Below are 25025 nucleotides of genomic sequence, written 5' to 3'. Positions count from 1 at the left end.
CTGAGCATTTTATGCTTCAAAGTATGGAAGCAAAGATTATATTTTGAAATACTGCTTTTATGATACAATGAAAAAGAATGCAAATTAGCAACTTACTGCTTTGACCTTAAAACTACCACAGAGTCACCCTGAAGTAACAGGATAGCTGCTTTTGAAACAAATGAAAACAACAACAAAAATCTCTTTTATTAGTAATAGGCAAATGCATTTAATTGGACTGAATATTTTAGCAAGAATGAAGACCTACAATCCATGGACTCTCTTTTCTTTTCTCCTTTCCCAGTACTACATGTTATACCAGATGCCTTAAAATTAGTAGAACCCCTGAAGACACAAATCTTCCTTTGCTCCGTCCTTCCTTTCTTCTTTCCTTCGTACCTACTACACTGGGCATGATGTAGTTCTTTTGTGAGCAAAGTCCCACACAACCCTCCTTCTCTTATTGGAGCTTATCATTTAACTTCTTTTATAGTACTTATCCGTTTGCATTATTGTTAAGAGGTTTGTCCTAGCCCACTAGCTCGGCAAAGAATAATAGAGCAGATGTGGGTATCCATTTTATGGCAACAAAATCAATACATATGACTGAGCCCTCCTCACCCTAATCCCTTCCATTCCCACCAGCTACTTATAAACATCTAGAGGACCACAGGAGTCACTAACATTCTTTGTTACTCCAGTTGCTGAGCCCTCCCACCCACTATGATCCATTCTCTTAAGCTAACCCCAACTGCTGAGGGAATCAGCAGCATTGAAACACAAACCGCTTTGGGAAGATTATTTTATTTATTGCTGTATTTAAACATAAGTTTCCTGAGGAATTCCCTGGAGGTCCAGGGGTTAGGACTCTGCACTATCACTTCTGCACTATTCCTGCTGAAGTTTCCTAACTAATCAGAAAAGCCATTAGCTTAACCACCCAGTTCTCAAACACAAGCAGAATTTGATTACACATCTCAACAGTTCACTATCACTGCCCATCCTCCCCAGAAAACATGCCAGGTGCACACCAAAGGCAGTCTCTTCTGCCCTTGAGAAGGCATAAGATATTATATCTTAGTATATAAATTGTTACAGTTCTTCCTGATTCTTGTTCTGATACCCCAACCTCTTCCGATGAATTGCATGATCTGTGCCACCACCTCAAACCTTTTAGAGGACCTACATTCTGCTGCCTTCTCTGAAAGGCCACCTACATATCCCAAATTTTGTACATTTTCCCTGCTTTAGGCATCATAAAATTTCTACAAAAGAGTTCAAAATCTCTGGCATAATCTTAAGAAAGAAGCTAGCAGGAGATGGACTCAGAAATTGGTGTCCCTTAATCAGGGGCTTTCTAATTAATGAGGGGGAAGTATTTGTTAACACCCGCACTCATAACAACATTATTTTCAGGGAGAAACTTGGTTTGTTGGGGAAAATAACTTTTAAGCACTTGAGATAAATGTCTGTTTCTAGTAATTACTGAATAATTCAAAACAATCCTCCTGTTGAGGAAACACTAGAAAACCTGGGGGGGGGGGTGGGGTAGGGGAATGAACAAAACAATCTATGTGAAGGTTTAGAAGAACTAAACAGTTAGTGATAGGTGGTGAGAAAGGGTTCCACAACCAGTATGTATCCGAAAGCGAATTCAGGAGTCCTGAGTCAAAAATTTAATTCTTACACAGGCTTTTTGCCTGCCAGCCTGAAAGGAAAGAACAACGTGACGTTTCTACTTCTTCTCTCAACCAGGCATCACAGATAGGGACCAAGGAGGGCTGACTTTGGTAAGAATTCTTACCGTTTGCTGGCGTCTGTCCGTCTCCCCAGGACTCTGCTGGTTCTGGAGCCAGTGGGGTGTGCCAACGGGTCTCATTCTGGTCCTGAGAAACTGAAGAGGAGGAAAAATTTTTTTCCTCTACGCTTTACAGTGAGCGCTTAGGTGAGACCCCTCTTCTCTGAGGCGTCCCCTGAATAAGGATAAACTAACCTACGTGAAAAGATCTCCGTTGTGGCCGCTGTCATTCAGGATTATCTTTGGTAAAGTTAACATGCTTGTTCGGCCTTAAAACAAAACTGTATTCACCTCTTGCTGGGCCTAGACTGGCTTAAGTCGGAACCAGTTTGACCGGGAACCAATCTGGTTTCTACCCGTGCGTGGTCCAAGCCTCCACCCGGTCGGCTTTCTAAGTAGGACCCCATAAAACCTCAGACCCTGTTGGGTGACTACGTTGGACCACGGCTAACTCCCCGTCGTTTCCAGAACCAGTGAGGAAAGAAATTCTTAAATAAAGCCTAAAAGCTCTTCAGACAACAGGCGCGGAGACTCTGACTGACTGACCCACCAGTTCCTAAGGCGACAGAGGCCCTAAGTTCAGGGCTCAGCAGGTACCAAGTCTGGTTGCTGGTCACTCATAGAAATGTCAAGTTCTCCTTCCTTACCAGCTTACTGTTATAACAGAACTGTTAAAAGCTAAACTGAGACATACTACGATTTTTAAGAGTTTATTTGAACAAAGATCGATTCCAATCGGGCATCATCTAGTCGAGCAGTTAGAAAGGAGCTCCGGGGAGCTATTCAAAATGAAAGACTTTTATAGACAGAAGGGAGCAGGAAAGAAAAAAAATAAACTAGGCTGAGAAGCGGTGAGTTAATGAGAAGTTACTTTCCTTCAGCGATTGACAACGGTCTGTCAGGCAGATGACCCCGCTAGTGCTGATCAGGAGATTCTGACTGGTTTAAGGTTCCATTTCTGAGAGAACCGAAACTTTAAATAATTAAGTTAAATCTACTTTGGTGACATGGTGCTTAGCATAAGCAACTCCATTTTGGGCCTATTGTCTTGTTTTTAACAAGATTTCTAAAACTTAACACTGTATGATATTGGGCCCACAATTACAGTTGACCAAAGCAAGAAGAAAAAAAAATCTGGAAACACAGCCACACATTTTCAGGCACTTGATTTGTTACAAAGCTAACATTCCCTGTCTCTTTTCATTAAACGTTGCTGAAGCCTTTAGATATCTCTGTTTTTAAAAATTAGCACTTAAAGCATTCACAAAAATTTAGGTATATTTAGATTTCTGAATATGAAAGGCACAATAATAATGCTTCTAGAAAAAAGACCTAAGATATTAATTTAAAGGCCTTGAAGAGAAAATTTCTTAAACAAGATACTATGATATTGTGATTCATAATAAGAAATATATATTTGGTCTTCCTCTAGTCCCTGGCAGGTAGGTCCTTAAACCTGGTGCCACAGAATTGTCTGGTATGAGAACCCCTATCCCCACCCATACACACACATCTGGTGACCAAAGTACAGCAGCATTCAAAGTATTGTGTACAGTGCAAAGAAAAATAATAGTATGTGTTTTTACAGATATAAAAAGAATAACAAAAGAAAATATTTTCAATTGTTCATCAAAAGTAAAGGTTTCAGCTTAGTAAAGGTACTATTTAGAAAGCAAAACAGTTAACTCAAGAGCAGGAAAAAATATTGAAAAATATATAGCTTTCAAAGATCATGTATTTGGGAATCACACAGGAATGTGAGAAAGATAACCAATATGCAAGTCTGCAAGTCTTGAGCAAATACTTTAGGAGAGAAGATAGTAAAATAAACAGATAAAAGGGAGCTCAATTTCTTCAGTAATCAAGCAATTGCAAGTTAAAACCATAATGAAATATTGCTACAAACTCACCAGAAAGACTAAATTTGAAGTATAACAATTCTAAATATTGACAAAAGTAGAGCTACTTAGAACAAGCAGAAATTTGAGAGACATGTTCTTTGTTACCTCTTGCCAAAGGCAAAAATGATACTGGCTCAAAAATATCAATTTGTTTTTGAGTTTAATGACTAAGCTATAATCTTTTAAGTTTTCTAACAGATATCTTTTTCAATGGACAGATTGTTCCATAAGCATAATTGGTTACGGACAGGTTGTTCCATAACCACCCATAACACAGAATATTCCATAACCATAATTGATATTTTCAAACTGGTGCTGGGGAAGACTCTTGAGAGTTCCTTGGACAGCAAGGATATCAAACCAGTCAATCCTAAAGGAAATCAACCCTAAATATTCATTGGAAGGACTGATGCTGAAGCTGGAGCTCCAATACTTCAGGCTACCCGATGTGAAGAGCTGATTCCTTGGAAAAGACCCTGATGCTGGGGAAGATTGAGGGCAGGAGGAGAAGGGGGTGACAGAGGATGAGATGGTTGGATGGCATTGTTGATTCAGTGGACATCTACTCAGTGATTAAAGCTGTTTCTAGTTTTCCAAAGCATCACTGATGATGGGGCTAGCAGTTATTTCCAGTGTCAAATATCAGTGATATCAGAGACCAGCAATAGAGTCTCTGCTGAGAGATGTCAGCAGTAGTGTTTGAGCAAACTCTTGAAGATAGTGAAGGAGAGGGAAGCCTGGCATGCTGCAGTCTGTGGGGTTCCAAAGAGTTGACATGACTTAGTGACTGAGCAACAATAGTGATTTCATCTAAATTCTGTACAAGTCTTATGAACAACTGTAGGTTTTTTAAATTTTTTTTTCATTTATTTTTATTAGTTGGAGGCTAATTACTTTACAATATTGTAGTGGTTTTTGTCATACATTGACATGAATTAGCCATGGATTTACATGTATTCCCCATCCCAATCCCCCCTCCCACCTCCCTCTCGACCCGATCCCTTTTGCTCTTCCCAGTGCACCAGGTCCGAGCACTTGTCTCATCCATCCAACCTGGGCTGGTGATCTGTTTCACCCTAGATAATATACATGTTTTGATGCTGTTCTCTTGAAACATCCCACCCTCGCCTTCTCCCACAGAGTCCAAAAGTCTGTTCTATACATCTGTGTCTCTTTTTCTGTTTTGCATATAGGGTTATCGTTACCATCTTTCTAAATTCCACATATGTGTGTTTTGATTATTTTTGTTCATTCGCTTCTTTCTAGTTCCCATCAGACTTTGCAAAACTAGAGGCAGGATTTCCAGATTGCTCCATAATGGTTTAAGTCTGACAATTTGTTGTTATATAGTTAGATTAAAGGCATATCCCCAAAACACAGTTTGTACAGAGTAGAGAAATTTTGACTTAACCTTCCTATCCTCACAATCTCATCAGTCAACAGTATTCAACAATCAGAATATTGAATGTTATTTAATTTTCTTCCTTAATATGGGTGCAAGTAAAGGAAAATGAATTATTCAATCATCAATGATACTAATTTTTGATTAGGGGCATAAATGAGGTTTCCCCTAGACTTATCCTATAGATGGCCATTCAGCATTATTACATATCTACTAGTTCAGCTTGATAATATTTACTAATTGGCTGTTTGTGTGGTTTTAAAGATAATAAAGAGGGCAATATCATCCTTTTTTTCTAGGAAGCCAAGTAAAAATAAAAGAAGAATAAGAGATGGAAATATAAATGATATCTCAAATGAAACTAGAGAAAGATCTAACTTATTCAGTAATTATATAAAATGTTATATAAAATCTTATTAAAATTGTTATCAAGTGACTTATATGCTCCAAATACTGACTGGGATATATAGCAGTAAACAAGAAAAAGTTGCAAAATATGTGAAAGGGCTAAATGTAGTAACTATCATAAAGAAAAATAGGAGACTATCCAGAAGTAATGTACATGGCTGAAGACTTCAGAAAAAGCTGCCCCATTCACCAAATTAAATAGCCGAAAGCTAGACTTGGGGGAATCTGACAACTCGTGGTTTGGACCCAGCTTAACTTGAAAACTTAAAGAACAAAGGAAGATTGAGCTAAACCCAGGATTATGCACAGACAAATTATATCTGGCAGAAACCACATTTCAGAAAGGCAAAATGGAGGAGAGGAATGATGCGTGCTGAGCATCCTTGCAGCACCAGTCTTAGTTGGCTCAGAGAATCAAAAACTAAATAATTTACACATGCAATCCTATGGAGAACTATTGATGGCCCGCAGACATGATGGTGGCTGTCCCACAACACAAACTATCTGAAAGTAGTTGGTTTGGGAAGGTAGTACCTGTTTGATAAAAGCAAGTCATAGTTATTAAGAACAATTTAGAATATCTTAGGAATGGTTTGCCATAGTGGTTAAAGCCATTTCTAGTTTTCTAAAGCAGCACTGATGATGTGGCTAGCAGTTATTTCCAGTGTCACATATCAATGATGTCAGGGAGACCAGCATTAGTATCTCTGCTGAGACATGTCAGCAGTAGTGTCTTCATGGAAGCAGTTCTACATGTGATTTTTGAAGCTGTTCCTAGCAGTATATCCCCCATCCCTACTCCTCTGTCCCACCAGGTTCTGGGAGCCATCCATGGGCTTTAACACATTCTGTTTCTCTTAAATTAGACAGAAATAGGCTTTGGCTGGGATTTTGGAGTAAGTATGGTCAAGTGAAGTCCAATTCTTAACCTATTTATGCTTGTACCTGTGGAGTAAATGTGACTGGAAGAAGATACACACACATACAAACTGCTTGGTCACACTTGAAATTTATCACCTCAGTTATCCCACTAATTTTGGGAATAGTTCTGATTGTTTTATAGTAGATAAATTATAGTTTATTTAAATAATTTCACATTTTTGGACCTACAGATGGTTTCATTTTTTACTGGTCGAAAAATTGCTATTATAGATTATCCAGGTAGCCAAATCTCGGTCACATTCATAATTATTTCCTTTGAGCAATTTATTTTCTAGAAGTGAAGTTCTGATTCCAATCATGAAGGAGTGACTTGTATTGGACTAACGTTTCTGCTGTTACAATTATTAATGCTGAACAAGATGTAAAATACAACTGTTTGAAGGCACTGGAATACAACCAAAGTAGTTAGAGACAGGAGGGACTGCAATCATTTTAAGATGAAAAGAACACAAGATTTCCATATTTAGCTGGCTTATCTTCTGAGGGTAGTAGTTAGAAAATTTCTGCCATAAGAGGCAATAGAGCCAAAGCAGGAAACAAGAATCTTAAAGGACTAAGGAGACAGAAATCAGAATTTAAGATTGTGAGAGAGAATACAAATAGAGTGGCAGTATCTCAGATTATCTCAATTTGGAGACATCAGAGAAGTAGAAAATCTTCTACTGGTTCTCTTCAGGATGTTGATGGATTCCTAATTATACATGCAGGAAAACCTAAGGAAAACACTAGCTGAAAGAAAAAAAAAAAAAGCAGATTTCCATATCTACCTACTTCTAAGGAATAAGATTGAACTTCAAGTTCCACCAAATCAGAAGAACTTACTAAATACCCAGGGCTTTTCTCTGAGTTACCAGAAAAGCCTTGACAGAATAACAAGGACGAAATGGAAACATACTAATCTTTAAAAAAAAAACAAAAAAAAACGAAAATCAGCTCCTGAAAGGATGAAAGTCATCTTCTGATACTCTATCTGCCTTCCATCAAAAAAAAAAATTGTCTTTGGAAGAAGATATGTTATTCATACACTGTATAATTTTAATTACTATTTCCAATAAGAAATTAAAAATTAAAAGCATGCTAAAAATAGCACCAATTGAAAACAAACAAAAAATTGAAATAGACCCATGGGTGAATCAGATACTGAAATTATCAGATATTTAAAAATAACATAATTGATATAATTCAAGAAAATAGGGAGAAGAATGGGAAACTTCAGTAAACACCTAGAGTACTCCCCATACACATACAACCTATCAAATGGAAATCTACATCTGAAAAATATAATGACTAAGATGAAAATTTTACTGGTGTAGTTTATTAGCATTAGGAATAGCACCACCCCCTCCCCAAAAAAAGAGAAAAGAATGAATAAATCAGATCATAGGGAGGTAGAAAATATTCAGAGCAATGCACAGGGAGAAAAAACTCAGCAAAACGTGTTTGAGACATGTAGGGCAGAGGGAAAATGTTTAACAGGTCTAATCAGAGAGACAGTAATTGAAGAAATAGTGGCTTAGAATGTCCTAGACATGCCTAGATATCAAGTCACAGATTCAAGAAGGTCTACAAGCCCCACAGAGTATAACCAGAAAGAAAATTACCCTTAGATACTTCCTAGTTAAGCTACTGAGAACCAAAGATAAAGTGAAATCTTTATAGAGTAGAAAAGTATAAACTTCCAGTGAAAAGATCAGTAATTACTCAGAATGTAATATACAACATGATAATTAACACTGCTGTATGTTATATATGAAAGTTCTTAAGGACATAAATCTTAAGAGTTCTCATCACAATTTTTTTTATATTTCTTTAATTTTGTATCTATATGAGATGATGGATGTTCACTAAAATTATTATGATAATCATTTCATGGTACATGTGAGTCAGACTATGTGGTACACCTTATACAGTGCTGTATGTCAATTATATCTCAATAAAATGAGAAGAAACAAAAAACAAGAGTTAAATCTTAAGCGGTGTCAAGAGGGGGGGGGATGTTTAAGAAATACAATTACAGAGTCGAACATTTTGAGATTTTTAAATAATTAGATGTGGACTCTTAATCTGTTCTCCAGAAAATTTGCACCTTTCCCACACAGACTTGTAATTACTGTCACAAATCTTGATAGGGCTTTGGCATTCCAAGTAGTGGAATATTTAAACCTCTTTAACCTGTTGTGGTTTCTGAATGGTGAATGAAGCTGCTGGACATTTTGGAGAGAGTCAGCCTTTCTGAAACTATTTATGAACTTTGGTCTGTTTTTATTTTGGATTAAAATACAGTTTTTAATACGGATATTACTAAGATAGTGTTCCCATGCATACGTATGCCAAAGTTTGCCTACACATATGTACATAAGGTGGATATTGTATAGGTTTTATACTTTTCCAACATTCACTCTTTTCCATATCAGATAACAAAATCACAGGGGTTCTTCTTAGTGTTTGCATTACTTATATATTGTTTTTTTGAAAAAAATTTGAGTTACACTCCCTCATAGAATATTTTATACATTACAGCTAATTTCCTAAGTAATTTTGATTTTATTGCAGTTCTTGGTTTCATAGCATGCGTTCAGGTGTCCTTGAAAGAAGTACTTTCATCTCTGTGGGTTTAAATGCCCTCCTTGGCTTCTATGGGCAGCAATTATGGTGTCTCGTATCATCTGGTCTCTTTATATGGTGATCCCTATGAAGCTGAGATGCAAAGATTCTACCCCAGTGATTTAGGTCTGGCCTCATTCCAAACCTTAATTGATGGAGACTTTTTCCTGTATTTACTATTCAGCATAGTGCAAAGCCTTTCTCATGAAATGGTTGCAGGCAATGAAAATGCCTAGTTATTGTGAGCCTCACAGCAAAGCAGAATTGCCTTCTAGACCAGACCTGAGGCTCAGTGCCTTGCCCACCACTGTCTCTTACCAAGTAATTTCCTAAAATACAAATTAGACTGCTTTTGAAAATATGAAACTCTATTACATATATATAAAGTGTGAAGACAGGGAGCAAAATATTATGTGCACACATTAGAATTGTAAACAAAAAAATTAATAAAAGCATATGAAGAAAGCCTGGAAGGAACTCCACCAAAATAATAATAATGGTAGTTTGAGTACAGTAATAATAGGTAATTGTTTTACTTTTTACCATTTTACATATTTCCTAGATTGTAGTTATATTACTTTTATAATTAAACAATAAATTTCCTTTAAAAATGATGTTAAAATAGCTTCTCTGATAAAGATTTTGACAACCTACATTTATAATCTCCTCTCTTTAGCAATAGACCTAGGATTATAATACTGAAATGTCATAATTAAGATCATAACATGTTAATAACCCAACTGGAGTTCTTAACATTATGGTTTGCTTATTTTGTAGTACACTTCTTTTTAGTACCTGTACAATTCAAACCTTCTAATTACATTTTGCATCACTGTCAGGCAAAGTAATTGCAACCCAGGTTTTGTATATGTGTTTTTCTTAAGCTTCATTTATAATAGCAATCCAAATGTACTGGGAGCACTGCATTTAACCAAGTAGAAAGACAAAGCAGTAAATGTGATTTCAATCTAAGTCATCAAGAGTGGAATTTTCCAGTCACTTTTTTAATCTTCTAGATAACTTAACTGCCAAAATTAGGATTAATTCATCGAAAGTAGGTAAAAATGTCACATACTCTCTAGCAAATCTTCTAGACTGCAAATTGGGAACATATGAAAATCAAAAATTAATATGAAATGTTCTCCTTGCACATGTCTTCTTCCCAGGGGCACTGGTGGTGAAGAACCTGCCTTCTAGTGCAAGAAACATAAAAGCCTCAGATTCGATTCCTGGGTCAGGCAGATCCCCTGGAGGAGGGCATGGCAGCTCACTCCAGTGTTCTTGCCTGCGATATCCCATGGGCAGAGGAGCCTGGTGGGCTACAGTCCATGGGGTCGCAAAGACTCAGACACAACTGAGGCGACTTAACATAAAACATGAAATATTTTTCTTGCATGTCTTTTTAAAAATTTTTTTTCCATTTATTTTTATTAGTTGGAGGCTAATTACTTTACAGTATTGTAGGGGTTTTTGCCATACATTGACATGAATCAGCCATGGATTTACATGTGTTTCCCATCCGATTCCCTCTCCCACCTCCCTCCCCATCCCATCCCTCTGGGTCTTCCCAGTGCAGCAGCCCTGAGCACTTGTCTCATTCATCCAACCTGGGCTGGTCATCTGTTTCACCCTTGATAGTATACTTGTTTCAATGCTGTTCTCTCTGAACATCCCACCCTCGCCTTCAGAGTCTAAAAGTCTGTTCTGTACATCTGTGTCTCTTTTTCTGTTTTGCATATAGGGTTATCATTACCATCTTTTAAAATTCCATATATATGCGTTAGTATACTGTATTGGTCTTTATCTTTCTGGCTTACTTCACTCTGTATAATGGGCTCCAGTTTCATCCATCTCATTAGAACTGATTCAAATGAATTCTTTTTAATGGCTGAGTAATATTCCATGGTGTATATGTACCACAGCTTCCTCATCCATTCATCTGCTGATGGGCATCTAGGTTGCTTCCATGTCCTGGCTATTATAAACAGTGCTGCAATAAACATTGGGGTACATGTGTCTCTTTCAGATCTGGTTTCCTTGGTGTGTATGCCCAGGAGTGGGATTGCTGTGTCATATGGCAGTTCTATTTCCAGTTTTTTAAGGAATCTCCACACTGTTCTCCATAGTGGCTGTATTAGTTTGCATTTCCACCAACAGTGTAAGAGGGTTCCCTTTTATCCACACCCTCTCCAGCATTTATTGTTTGTAGACTTTTGGATAGCAGCCATTCTGACTGGTGTGTAATGGTACCTCATTGTGGTTTTGATTTGCATTTCTCTGATAATGAGTGATGTTGAGCATCTTTTCATGTGTTTGTTAGCCATCTGTTTGTCTTCTTTGGAGAAATGTCTGTTTAGTTCTTTGGCCCATTTTTTGATTGGGTCATTTATTTTTCTGGAATTGAGCTGCAGGAGTTGCTTGTATGTTTTTGAGATTAATCCTTTGTCTGTTTCTTCATTTGCTATTATTTTCTCCCATTCTGAAAGTTGTCTTTTCACCTTGCTTATAGTTTCCTTTGTTGTTGCACATGTCTTATTTGAGTACAAAACAGGTGTATACATAGAATTAAAGATTTTGTATGCATTTAATCTTTGTTCTTCCAAATATTGTCCTCTTATATTAACTCTATTTAATTTGAATTACTATAGACGATATCCATAGCACTTTGTTAGCATGACTTTTATTTTTACCCACATTACTAAAAATAACCCAGTTATCTTTAAGCCGAAATAAATTTATTGAGAAATAAATTGCACATTAATGTTCCTTTCTTAAAGGTACTGAAATCAGGAACCATGGAAACAGCTCCCATTGAAACATGATAACTGTATGGTTACATCATGGCTGACTTCTTTCTATGTCTTCCTGTGGTAAAGTCTGTTTCCCTACGTGGCAGACATGCCAGTTTCCAAGCTGACTTTGAATCCCATGATATGCATTTCAAATGAAGATTTTTCTTGCCTGCATGACTATGGCCAAGGAGCATCCTGTTTTGTGCTATTTGCTCACTGTCACAAATCTTGTGACACTTCACTAAACAAAGTTGAGCAGTTAATGTCAAGCTGAGTATCAGAGCAGTTTCATATGACTCCAACCTCATGCTATGCCTTGGAAGAGAATGTGAATTAACTTTTGCTGCTCTAGGTTTTTACAATCATGAACTATTTCACGTAGAGTCAAAAGGAAATTCTAATCCAGTGGCTTTAGAGTTGAACTCCCTTTTCAAATATCAATCTTATGTAGCTGCCCAAAACATAAAATGATATAAGTAGAACTCCTCCATTGATTGAGTGAGAGGCTCCTGTGAAGCCCCTACAATTCACTTGTCTTATCCCTTCTTTCTCTGTGGGAGCTGTTGAACATCTCAGCAGAACACAAGAGCCCTCAGAACAGATTGCAAACCACAAATCTAATTCCAGTCTCTCTCAAGTTACCCACAAATCAACAAAAGCCTAAGAGATGAAGTTACTTATCCAAAGCTATAGAACACAAAGTCTTGCACACGTTAGGTCTTAAAATATAAATTACATGTTAGTTGTTATATTAGCAAAAGAGGCAAACCTAAAATATATGGAACTTTTTTTCTCACCAAAATTCCTGTTGTTTAATAGGTTTGGCCTTTTTTTTATTTTCATTTGTCTGGAAGTTCTTCATTTGTCTGTAAGTGTTAAAGTATAAAAGGAAAGTGTTCATTACGAAAATCAACCCCAAAAAGTCTAGGGGTAGGTCAAGGTTGTATAAAAAAATATGGAAGAGATCTCAGAATGTTATCCTGAGGGAACAACAAAATATTCAGATACTCAGTTCAAGTACCACTACTGCACAGATCTGGTGGGACCCAGCTGTTACTGGTACCATGAATGCTTCATTTTGTACAGAGAGGTATTTACAGAGAAGTAATTTCCTAAGAGCAAGAGCTCTGGTCAACTCGGATTGAGTTGAAGGCATGGTATATCTTCAGCGTAGAGGATCTGTTCAATAAAACACAGAGTATAATTGAGGTTCATAATGTCACAGAAATCATAAGGCGCAGGTTGCTCTAGGACTCCTAGATATTCTGATTGCTTAAAATGTGTACTGTGATGTAATATTCTCACTATATATTAGGTAAAATATTTTGTTTAGTCAAAGGGCTGATATTTTGCATCAGAAGAAAGCACTTTCCCTCCCTACACTTTATTCAGGTGCCCCATAACTCAAGAGTTATATCAGTATTTCAAGAAATACAAAATAAATTATCACAGTATCAAACAGTTATGTTTATTACAACAGCCATGAGAGGTCTGTATAGAATGCAATGAGACTTTTGCTGGTTCTCAGAATTTCATATGAAGTCTGAAAGCTGAGACAGTGAAGGGCAGGTTTTGTTACTTCTCTAAAAAAAAAAAGCAACAGACTCATCTCCACTTGGCCAGACTGGTCCAACTGTCATCATTCCCAACAGTTAGTGCAAGGAAAGTTTATGGAGACTTGCTGAAGAGCAAAATCAATGAAGAGATTAAATAGGTATATATATGACTATCACATTCTCTCTTCCCTCGAGTAAAGTAAAGTTACCTCCCAGTGAACACTCAGAGATTGAAATGTCTGTAGAAGAGACACACTAACAGAATCCCAATTCCTTGCCAAATGCTTGTTAGCTGCACAAATGCATAGGTTTGCTCATGCTATTATGGAACAGATACCTCCTGCTTGGCAAGTGTTCCCTGCAGTTTCTGCACGCAGAGAATGGTGCTTGTCTCTTGCCCAGAGAATTCCAAATGCTGGAGGTTGCCTTGAGCAGGTCTCATTGCAGAGCAAGAAGAAAGCATGCAGCGAACTGGCCTCACTCACAGAGCATGTCAGGGCCAGGTGGTATGCATTTTCATGTTGATCCCTTGGGATACCCAGAAAAGTAACCAGTCTTGAATATTTTTGAAAGGACTCAGGTGTCTGCCAAGAGGAAAAATGGACCATTTTTCTATACTGCCATGGGAGTGGAAGGCCTTTGTAGTCATCCAAAGGGTTTAGAACCTGTGCCATGAGATCATGTGGTGCAGAGATACACAGTAAGGGAGTAGAAACTTTGCTATTTTTCTGTGCACCCCTCCCTAGCTCCTGACCACAGAATAGTTAGAAGCAAAGTGAGGAGGAAGTAAAAGAAAGTTCTATTTGAAGTCAGCCGGGAGAGAAAAGAATAGAGTGATTTACTCTATTTAAGATAGATTGTTTAGTAGACTAGTTATATCTTTCTAAATTTGTTTTACAGTAGAGGAAACTGGAAACCACAAAGTTAATTGGCCCAAAGGCACAGAAGTTGCAGGTGACAAAACAGTAGCCTTTAATGCCTTGAGAGAATGCCACCTTCCTTTTATAGAGAGTTTGCAAAGAAATCGAGCATAATATTTACATAATACTCTGTGCTACCTTTCTCTTTGGCATTTTCAACTTAGATCCTAGAAAGATTCGATTGAAAAACTGTGAATGAGCATTCTGGGACTACCTAGTAGTACTGGAGCTTCCCTGGTCGCTCTGATGGTAAAGAATCTGCCTGCAATGTGGGAGATCTGGGTTCGATCCCTGGGTCAGGAACATCCCCTGGAGAAGGGAGTAGCAACTGACTCCAGTATTCTTGCCTGGAGAATTCCATGGATAGAGGAGCCTGACAAGCTGCAGTTCATGGGGTCGGAAAGAATCGGACATAACTGAGCGACTAACACACACACACAAGTGAATAAGTTGCTTCATTTACCTAAGCCTCCTTTTTTCTCATTTACAAAATGCAGAGTTTGGACCAACTGAGCTCTAAATTCCATTTTAGATTTTATAACACAATCATAGCTCAAAAAGACAGAGAGGAGGAAAGAGGAGAGGAGAAGAAGGGAGGGGAAAGGAGGAAAGGAGCATGATGTGAAAGAGTAAGATTCTGTATTCGTTGTATTAGACAAAATTTTCTACTTTAAATTTGTACTTTTCAGAAGAGTCAGAGAATTCAATTAGAAATCAAAAAGTGGCTTTATATTCTCCCCCTCCTCTTTCCCATCACTTCTTTTAGAGTAATTTCTAAGATGATTTCAAAATAAAAAAGAAAACATAGTTTTAAGAGATGGAAGCATTTTATCCTCTCTGAAATGCTTTCAGTTGTAGGTAGTAAAGAAAATTCTGCAACCTCTAAAAGCTGCCCAGTGACTGAATTCTCAGGAGAAATGATGGGATGGAGGTTTGTTTTGTTTGTTTGTTTTTTAAACATGACGGGAATGAGACTGGGGAATTGTAACTTCAGATGGGTTTGTTGCTGCAGCTTTCAATCCTGTCACAATTGGTGTCATGAAGATGAATAAAGTTGGTGCCATCTTCTGTTTTCATTATCATCCAAGGGGCTGGGATCGGAAAGGATTCGTTTTGTGCCACCGTCATTTCTCATTACTGTCTTTGTCATGAGAGTGAATTATAACAGCCCTCCGATGCCAGCAATGGCTTTGCTCTCGTCACAGACTTTCATTCTTGGGACAAAGACGGTAATAAGAATGGAATGTCGTGTGAAAACAGAGCTCACTTTCATGACAGTTGGAAATTGGTGATGAAAATAGAAAATGGCAGAAAAAAATTAATCCTTTTTTTGTGGCAAAAATGGTCCTGCAAACAACATTGTGCACCAAAGGTATCCCTCACTGTTTCAATGACAAAGCAAAGCAAAGGCAAACAATTAACAGCTTTTGGAGCAAATGAGGGATTCTGAGGCATCCATCTTGCTTGGTGCTTTGGAAATCTCTCTCTTAATCCTGAATAATGTAACATCCATTTAGCTCCAAAAGTAATGTGATAGGCAATTAGGAGGCTCTCTGTTCTCCCTTCAGTGATGTGGGTATCTCTATTACATACTGCCAGAAAAGCATTACCAAATTTATGGAAGACATTAGAATTTCTATATATGATACTTTACACACACACACACTCACACTCACACACACGCACATATATGTCTCTGTGTATGTGTTCATATATATGCAATTCTAGAAAAGTATTTAGCTGACTCAAAAATAGTGGTGATGAAAGGAAAAACTTCCACTTTCTATTTTATAAATTCCAATATTGATTGATTTTTTTAAGCCAGGGCATTTACCACAGAAAATTGCAGAAATGTTAGCCCTCTCTCCCACCAAAATAAAGGTAATACCACTGAATCACCTTTACTACTGGAGTCTAATGTCACCTCTTGATCCATATTCTCTAATTTTAAAATGGCAAGGGGGAAAATACTATTTATATATATATATATATATATATATATATATATATATATTTTTTTTTAAAGGGATTAATTGCTTTCTTTATAGATTCTTTTTCCCACCATATTCCAACTATGATGTTTCACTTTTACACTCAGAGGTTGTATCTTTACAGAAGGAGAGTTAGAGCAAGCTGATGGTGGCAAGAACTTGTGAAATGATCCTTTCATTAGATTTCATTTAAAGCATTCTATTTAAGTTTATCATTTGCCAATATACATAACATATTCAATATTTTCCATTTTCAACACATGGCATTGTTGGGAGGGAAAATAAGCCTTTTAATATGCACATTGAGCACAGACCCTTTTATAAGTTGGTTATTGAGTACAGAAACATTTATTCTGTGCATATTAGTGCCTAGCATAATTGAAGGTTGCTAAATGTTGACAGAGTTGCCTATAGTATATGTACTAGCCAGGAAAAGTCAAAATGAGAGACCACTTGTATTGATAGGAAAAGAAGGCAATTATGCTGTAAAATATCACCTGAGTTCACTTGATTTCTTTTACTTTGAAGTGGTTCTTGGCAAAGGCACATTTTAAAGCCCAAAATGTTTTACAGTTTAACAGGCAGAAGAGAAGGGAATAAAATGGTAATTGTTAGGGAAAAAGGGGGGAGAAAAGATTCTTCTAAACTAGTAGAATCTTAACATAGAAAATATGCTGGAATAATTTTATATAGCTCTCCCAAGTCATTGACAGAGTAGTCTCAATTAAAAATCTAAAAAGTAGATTACCCTAAAGCTTTCTCTAGAGTGTTTTGTGTAACTGAAAAGATTGAAAGTGTAGAACTCTTCAAAACCATATAAGGAAAGCTCATTTTAGAGCAAGGTTACTAACCATCATAGAAGACCCATGAGTCATTTGTTCTTTGTTTTGTTTCTGGTTTTTATGCTTTTGACTTCTCTACTGTATTTTTTTTTTTAAGTATAATTGACTTACAATGTTATTTTAGCTTCAGGTGTACAAAATAGTTATATGTAAAGTTATTATAACACATTGGCTATATTCTCTGTGCTATATATTATGCCCTTGTATCTAGGAGAGATATCTTCACTGCCATGCTCATTGCAGCATTATTCACAACAAGCAAAGAATGGAGGCAACCTAAGTGTCTGTTGACAGATGGCTAGATAAAGAAATGTATACACAGTTGGCCCTTGAACAACATGCATTTGAACTGTGCAGGTTCACTTATACAAGGTTTTTTTTTTTTTTTTTCAATTAATACCACAGTACAACAGCATCCATGGTTTGTGGAATCCACTGATGTGGAACCACAGATATGAAGGACTGGCAGTAATGTTACACTCTGATTTTTTACTGCACGGAGTTGGTGCCTCTATGCCAGAATTGTTCAACTGTCAATTGTATACACAATGAAATATTTTTAGCCTTAAAAAGGAAGGAAATCCTGCCCTTTGCAACAACATAGATGGACCTGGGGCTTCCCTGGTGACATAGATGTTAAAGAATTTGCCTGTGATGTGGGACACCCAGGTTCAATCCCTGGGTTGGGAAGATCCCCTGGAGGAGGGCATGGTAACTCGCTCCGGTATTCTTGCCTGGAGAATTCCCAGGGGCAGAGGAGTCTGGTGGGCTACAGTCCACAGAGTTGCAAAGAGCCGGACACGACTGAGGAGCTAAGCACTGCCCTGGATGAACCTGTATAGCACTGTGCCAACTCATACATGCCAGACAGAAACAGATATTGCATGGGATCTCTTACCTGTGGAATCTAAAAAGGAGTTGAACTAGAAACAGTACAATTATGGTTACCAGGAACAGAAGGGAGATAAGGAGAGACTGGAAAAGGGTTTCAAGTTTCAGTTATAAGATAAATAAGGTCTGAGGCCTAACATATAGCATGGTGACTATAGTTGAGAATTTATTTTTCTTTAGTCCCTAAGTCATGTCTGACTCTTTTATGACCCCCTACCCCGCCCCAGACTGTAGCCCACCAGGCTCCTCTGTACATGGGATTCTCTAGGCAAGAATACTGGAGTGGATTGTCATTTCCTTCTCCAGGTGATGTTCCTGACCCACAGATAGAATCTGTATCTCCTGCATTGGCAGGTAGATTCTATACCACTGGGCCACCAGGGTAGCCTGCAACTGAGAATACTGTAGTATAATTAAAACTTGCTGAAAGTGAAACTTAAGCATTCTCACTGAAAGAAAAAAAATGTTAATAACTCAATCCTAGGACTTCTTTCAAAATATATATATATATCAAATGATCATGCTGTAAACTTTAAGTATCTTACAATATCTGTTTGTCATTTATACCTCAATAAAGCTGAAAAGAAAATAAATTGGTTTAGAATCCTAAATGCTTTTTGGTAATCTGATTATTTAATCCTGAAAATACAATGTTTACAACAAAAAGAACTTTCCCCTTAAAAATCATCACTTTATTTACTTTTTTTAATTTCTTTTTTCTTTTTCTTTTTTCATTTACTTTTATTAGTTGGAGGCTAATTACTTTACAATATTGTAGTGGTTTTTGCCATACACTGACATGAATCAGCCATGGATTTACATGTGTTCCCCATCCAATCCCCCCTCCCGCCTCCCTGCCATCCCATCCCTCTGGGTTTTCCCAGTGCACCAGACCTGAGCACTTGTCTCATGCATCCAACCTGGGCTGGTCATCTGTTTCACCCTTGATAATATACTTGTTTTAATGCTATTCTCTCTGAACATCCCACCCTCGCCTTCTCCCACAGAGTCTAAAAGTCTGTTCTGTACATCTGTGTCTCTTTTTCTGTTTTGCATATAGGGTTATCGTTACCATCTTTTAAAATTCCATATATATGCGTTAGTATACTGTATTGGTCTTTATCTTTCTGGCTTACTTCACTCTGTATAATGGGCTCCAGTTTCATCCATCTCATTAGAATTGATTCAAATGAATTCTTTTTAATGGCTGAGTAATATCCCATGGTGTATATGTACCACAGCTTCCTTATCCATTCATCTGCTGAAGGGCATCTAGGTTGCTTCCATGTCCTGGCTATTATAAACAGTGCTGCAATGAACATTGGGGTACACATGTCTCTTTCAGATCTGGTTTCCTCGGTGTGTATGCCCAGGAATGGGATTGCTGGGTCATATGGCAGTTCTATTTCCAGTTTTTTTTAAAGAATCTTCACGCTGTTCTCCATAGTGGCTGTACTAGTTTGCATTTCCACCAACAGTGTAAGAGGGTTCCCTTTTATCCACACCATCCTCAGCATTTATTGCTTGTAGGCTTTTGGATAGCAGCCATTCTGACTGGCATGTAATGATACCTCATTGTGGTTTTGATTTGCATTTCTCTGATAATGAGTGATGCTGAGCATCTTTTCATGTGTTTGTTAGCCATCTGTGTGTCTTCTTTGGAGAAATGTCTGTTTAGATCTTTGGCCCATTTTTTGATTGGGTCATTTATTTTTCTGGAATTGAGCTGCAGGAGTTGCTTGTATATTTTTGAGATCAATCCTTTGTCGGTTGTTTTGTTTGCTATTATTTTCTCCCATTCTGAGGGCTATCTTTTCACCTTGTTTATCCTTAGCAAAATTCTAGCAAACAGAATCCAACAACATATCAAAAAGATCATACATCATGACCAAGTGGGCTTTATCCTAGGAATGCAATGATTCTTCATTATCCACACATCAGTCAGTGTAATACACCACATTAACAAATTGAAAGATAAAAACCATATGATTATCTCAATAGATGCAGAAAAAGGCTTGAGAAAATTCAACATCCATTTATGATAAAAACACTCCAGAAAGCAGGCATAGAAGGAACATACCTCAACATAATAAAAGCTATATATATGACAAACCCACAGCAAACATTATCCTCAATGGTGAAAAATTGAAAGCATTTCACTTAAAGTCAGGAACAAGACAAGGGTGCCCACTCTCACCGCTACTATTCAACGTAGCTTTGGAAGTGTTGGCCACAGCAATCAGAGCAGAAAAAGAAATGAAAGGAATCCAGATAGGAAAAGAAGAAGTAAAATTCTCACTGTTTGCAGATGACATGGTCCTTTACATAGAAAACCCTAAAGACTCTACCAGAAAATTACTAGACCTAATCAATGAATACAGTAATGTTGCAGGATGTAAAATTAACACACAGAAATCCCTTGCATTCCTATACACTAACAATGAGAAAACAGAAAGAGAAATTAAGGAAACAATACCATTCACCATTGCAACAAAAAGAATAAAATACTTAGGAGTATATCTACATAAAGAAATGAAAGACCTATATATAGAAAACTATAAAACACTGATGAAAGAAATCAAAGAGGACACAAATAGATGGAGAAATATACCTTGTTTATGGATTGGAAGAATCAATATTGTCAAAATGACTATAAAACCCAAAGCAGTCTACAGATGCAATGCAATCCCTATCAAGCCACCAATGGTATTTTTCACAGAACTAGAACAAATAATTTCACAATTTGTATGGAAATACAAAAAACCTCAAATAGCCAAAGCAATCTTGAGAAAGAAGAATGGAACTGGAGGAATCAACCTGCCTGACTTCAGGCTCTACTACAAAGCCACAGTCATCAAGACAGTATGGTACTGGCACAAGACAGACATATAGATCAATGAGACAGAGTAGAAAGCCCAGAGATAAATCCGTGTACCTATGGACACCTCATCTTCAACAAAGGAGGCAAAGATATACAATGGAAAAAAGACAACCTCTTTAACAAGTGGTGCTGGGAAAACTGGTCAACCACTTGTAAAAGAATGAAACTAGAACACTTTCTAACACCATACACAAAAATAAACTCAAAATGGATTAAAGATCTAAATGTAAGACCAGAAACTATAAAACTCCTAGAGGAGAACATAGGCAAAACACTCTCTGACATAAATTACAGCAGGATCCTCTATGATCCACCTCCCAGAATATTGGAAATAAAAGCAAAAATAAACAAATGGGACCTAATTAAACTTAAAAACTTTTGCACAACAAAGTAAATCATCTGTTTATATTTAAGCTCAAAATGACGTTTAAGTTGCATGTATACGTACTTACTACATCAACAGTTTTTAATCATTTTTAATCATCAGTATGTCAATTTATATCAAATCAATGCTGCAATCAATACAGCCATCAGATGTTTTTATTCATGATAAAATTGCTTTTAATGCAATGGAGTGCTTTTGTGTTTATTGTGTGTTGGCTAATTTTTTTGTATGGTTCATTTGTATAGCCTTAGACTTATTATTTAACCTTAGACTTACTATTTAAATTCACAACAGAAAAAAAGAGCTGAGGAAAATATTTCACCCAGGTGATTGGTGACTGAAACTCAGTTCATGGAATGTTGGTTTGTGAATGGATACCTCAGATGCAGAACAGACATTGAGAGTAGGTTAAAGCACAAAAAGGAATCAATAAAAATGGGAGACCATTTACATAAGATTTTATTTCTAATTCCATACTTTCAACTATATCAACTGTAGGGGATGGGAAGTACATATATATTTGGTCAGCCATTATTTAACAGAATAACTTAAATAAAATTGAATATGACTTCCCAATTTCTTTAATTTATATTGCATCATGACTTTTTAATTGTCTTTGGCAAGCTTCACATTTATTTAAATTCTAAATCAAGATGTTGACTAAATCTTAATTGCTCACTGGTTGTTAGATCTTAAGTTAACTTATACACTATCACCATTTAAATAATGATGTAGTAAACATCTTTATGGGTATAATTTTTTAATATCTTATTTTCTTTGGATGCTAGAATGGAGTTGTATGGGTGAAATGTAGGCACATATTTAAGACTCTTGACACATAATGCCAAATTGTTTCCCGAAAAGCTTCTGGCAATTATAACTAAAATCTGTAAACTCAGCAGCATTATAATGTTGATTTCCTTTTTTTTTAATTTATCTTTTTCATTATTGTTAATTGAAACATAGTTGGTATACAGAAAAATTTGCTTTTTGTAGTTGTACACTTTGATGACTTTGACAAATGTATACTGTATCCACAATAGCAATCAAATTATATAATAGATATTTCTGTACTCTATGAAGTTATACTGTAAATCTCTGTAGTAAGGTAGGTTTCATCTATCTTCATCCCCTACAAACCACTAATTTGATTTGTTGGTATACTTTTGCTTTTTCGAATATATCATATAAATGGAAATATAGGGTATGTGACCTTTTTTGACTAACTTCTTTTACTGAGTTTAATCCTGAGAACATCATGTTGTTGATGCATCATTAGTTTATTCATTTTTTGCTTAGTAGTGTTCTATGAAAGGATGAACCACAATTTATGCATGCATTCACCAGTTAATAGAATTTAAATTGTTCACAGTTTCTTTGTAATTATGAATGTTCAGATACAAGTATTTGTGTGGAGATATTTTCAACACATGTAAAAAAATACCTTGAAATGGGACAGTTGGTTCACATGGTAAGTATATATGCAACTGTGTACCTCAGTGCCAAATTGTTTATTAAATGGGCTATACCATTTTCCATTCCCTTTGAATCCTTACCAGTTATATATATATATATATATTGGTAAGGTTGGTAGGGTGAAGATTTTAGCCAATCTGGTAGTACAATGTAGCAATATCTTGTTGTGCTTTTAATTTTCCCAATGATTAACAATACCAAACATCTTTTCATACATTTAATATATAAAATTTCTTTGTGTGTGTATGAAGCCTCCATTTAAACATTCATCCATTTATATTGAATTGTGTGTCATATGAATATTGTGCTTTAAGAGTTCTTTTGAGAGTAGAAAGTTTTAGTTTTGAAGCATAAATTCTCGACTTTTGTTTTGTGGTTTGTACTTTTGTGTGCTAGATGAGAATATTTGCCTACTCCAGATCACAAAGATTTTCTCCTATATTTTTTCCTATGTTTATATTTCTAAGTTTCACATATAGGTTTCATGATCCCTTCATGTTAAACTTTTCTTTGTTAACACATGTATGAAAAGAAGAAATGAAATCTTTTTTCTCCCACTAGCACACAATTTGTTGAAAAGAGTAGACTTTCTAGAATTCCCTTGAAACACTACATCTGTCAAAAATAAATTGACTATAGAAATATTGGTCTATTTTTAGACTCTCTATTTTGTTCCATCAGTCAATATCACTAAAACCACATTCTCTTGATTACTGAATATTTATAGTAAGCCTTGAAATCAGGCTTACTATAGCCTGATTTATGTGTCTTTCAGATTTGTTCTTCTGACTCAAAATTTGTTGGACTATGTAGGCCATTGCCTTTCCACATAAATTATAGAATAATTTTCCCAATTTCCAAAACTGTTTTCTTAGATTGTGATTAGTATTTTTTGAACCTATATATCAATTTAGGAGAAAGTGACAACAATGTTGAGATTTCCAATCCAAAAACATAATATAGCTCTCAATTTATTGGATCATTTTGTTTCTCTTGTCAGTTTTTTTATTCTCAGCATAAAATTCTTGCACATATTAGATTAGTTGGCTCTAGATGTTTCATGTTTCCTTTTTTGTGCTATTATAAATAATGAAGTTTTTAAAATGTGTATCAATATCCAAATTTTAAGTATTAGTATATAAAAATATAATTGATTCTTATAAGTTGACTGTGCATCCAGTGACATTTCTAAACTCATTTACAGATTCTATGAGGTATTTTGTAGATTCTTTGAAATTGTATTCATAGATAACTGTGATTTTATGAAGGTAATTATACCCATGTTTATTCCTTGCAAGTCTGTAATGCACTGGTTATGACCTCCTCTACAATGTTGCATAGAAGTGGTGAGATTGGATGTCTTATTATTTACTTCATTATGGCAAAAGTACTATTATTTTTCATTTAAATATGCTGTCAGTTATGAGTTTTGTTAAGTGTACTCTACCAAGTTAAGGAAGCTCCCTTCTATTGTTAGATTGCTGAGAGATTTTTACTTTAAATAGATGTGACTTTTTTATTTTAAGTAGATGTCGCTGATTCTTATACCATTCTTTTTTGTTATTGTTTCTAAATTAGACTTGCTAGGAGTTTCTTAAAGAATTTTGCATCTATTTTAAGGTGGAAGTAATGGGTAATGCTGTTTGTTTGTTTGTTTTTAATACTGTTTTTGTATTGGTCTGTTTTTGCTCTTCTCAGGTTTTGGTACCAACAGGTCTCATAAAATGAGTTGGAAAATGTTCTCTCACTTCTGTATTCTAAAGGAATTTATTCTAAAAGAGTAATTATTTAAATGTTTCATAAAATTTATACATGCTGCCACTTGGGCCTGAAATTTACTTTGGGGGAAGATTTTAAGTTCAAAATTAATACTACTGTATAGATATCAGTCTGTTTTAATTGTCTCCTTCTTCATGAGTGATATTCAATTGTTTATTTCCAGAAAATTATCCACTTTATCTAAGTCTTAAAGTGAATCATCATAATGTTGTTCATAATATTCTACCATTATCCTTTTAAGATCTGTAATTATGTTCTCTTTTATTCTTGATATTTGTGATTTTACCTACTTTCTTTTTTCCTCAGTGCTTTGGGTAAAACTTTATCAATTTGATTGAACTTCTGAAAGAACAAGTTTTTAGATTCATTGATTTTATTATTTTTAATGGAAATACAGTTCCTGTTCAACACTAGACAAGTTACATGTATACAGCACAGTGATTCACAAACTTTATAGGTTATACTTCACTTATGCGTG

The 25025-nt window shown here is 36.1% G+C and overlaps 1 long non-coding RNA gene across 2 annotated transcripts in view; it reads left to right on the top strand.

Moving 5' to 3' along the window:
- Positions 1 to 1853: 1853 nt before the first annotated feature.
- Positions 1854 to 25025, top strand: part of LOC110144427 (uncharacterized) — a 42833-nt gene continuing 19661 nt past the window's right edge. For both annotated transcript variants that reach the window (XR_002315888.2, XR_002315887.2), the window contains exon 1: positions 1854 to 2370. This is a non-coding gene — a long non-coding RNA (uncharacterized lncRNA). The remainder of the gene's footprint in view (positions 2371 to 25025) is intronic.

This window comes from Odocoileus virginianus, chromosome 24 (assembly GCF_023699985.2).
Source record: "Odocoileus virginianus isolate 20LAN1187 ecotype Illinois chromosome 24, Ovbor_1.2, whole genome shotgun sequence".
In the NCBI taxonomy this organism is placed as follows: domain Eukaryota; kingdom Metazoa; phylum Chordata; class Mammalia; order Artiodactyla; family Cervidae; genus Odocoileus; species Odocoileus virginianus.
Note: the sequence above shows the minus strand (reverse complement) of the source record. Positions and strands in the feature narration are given on the sequence as shown.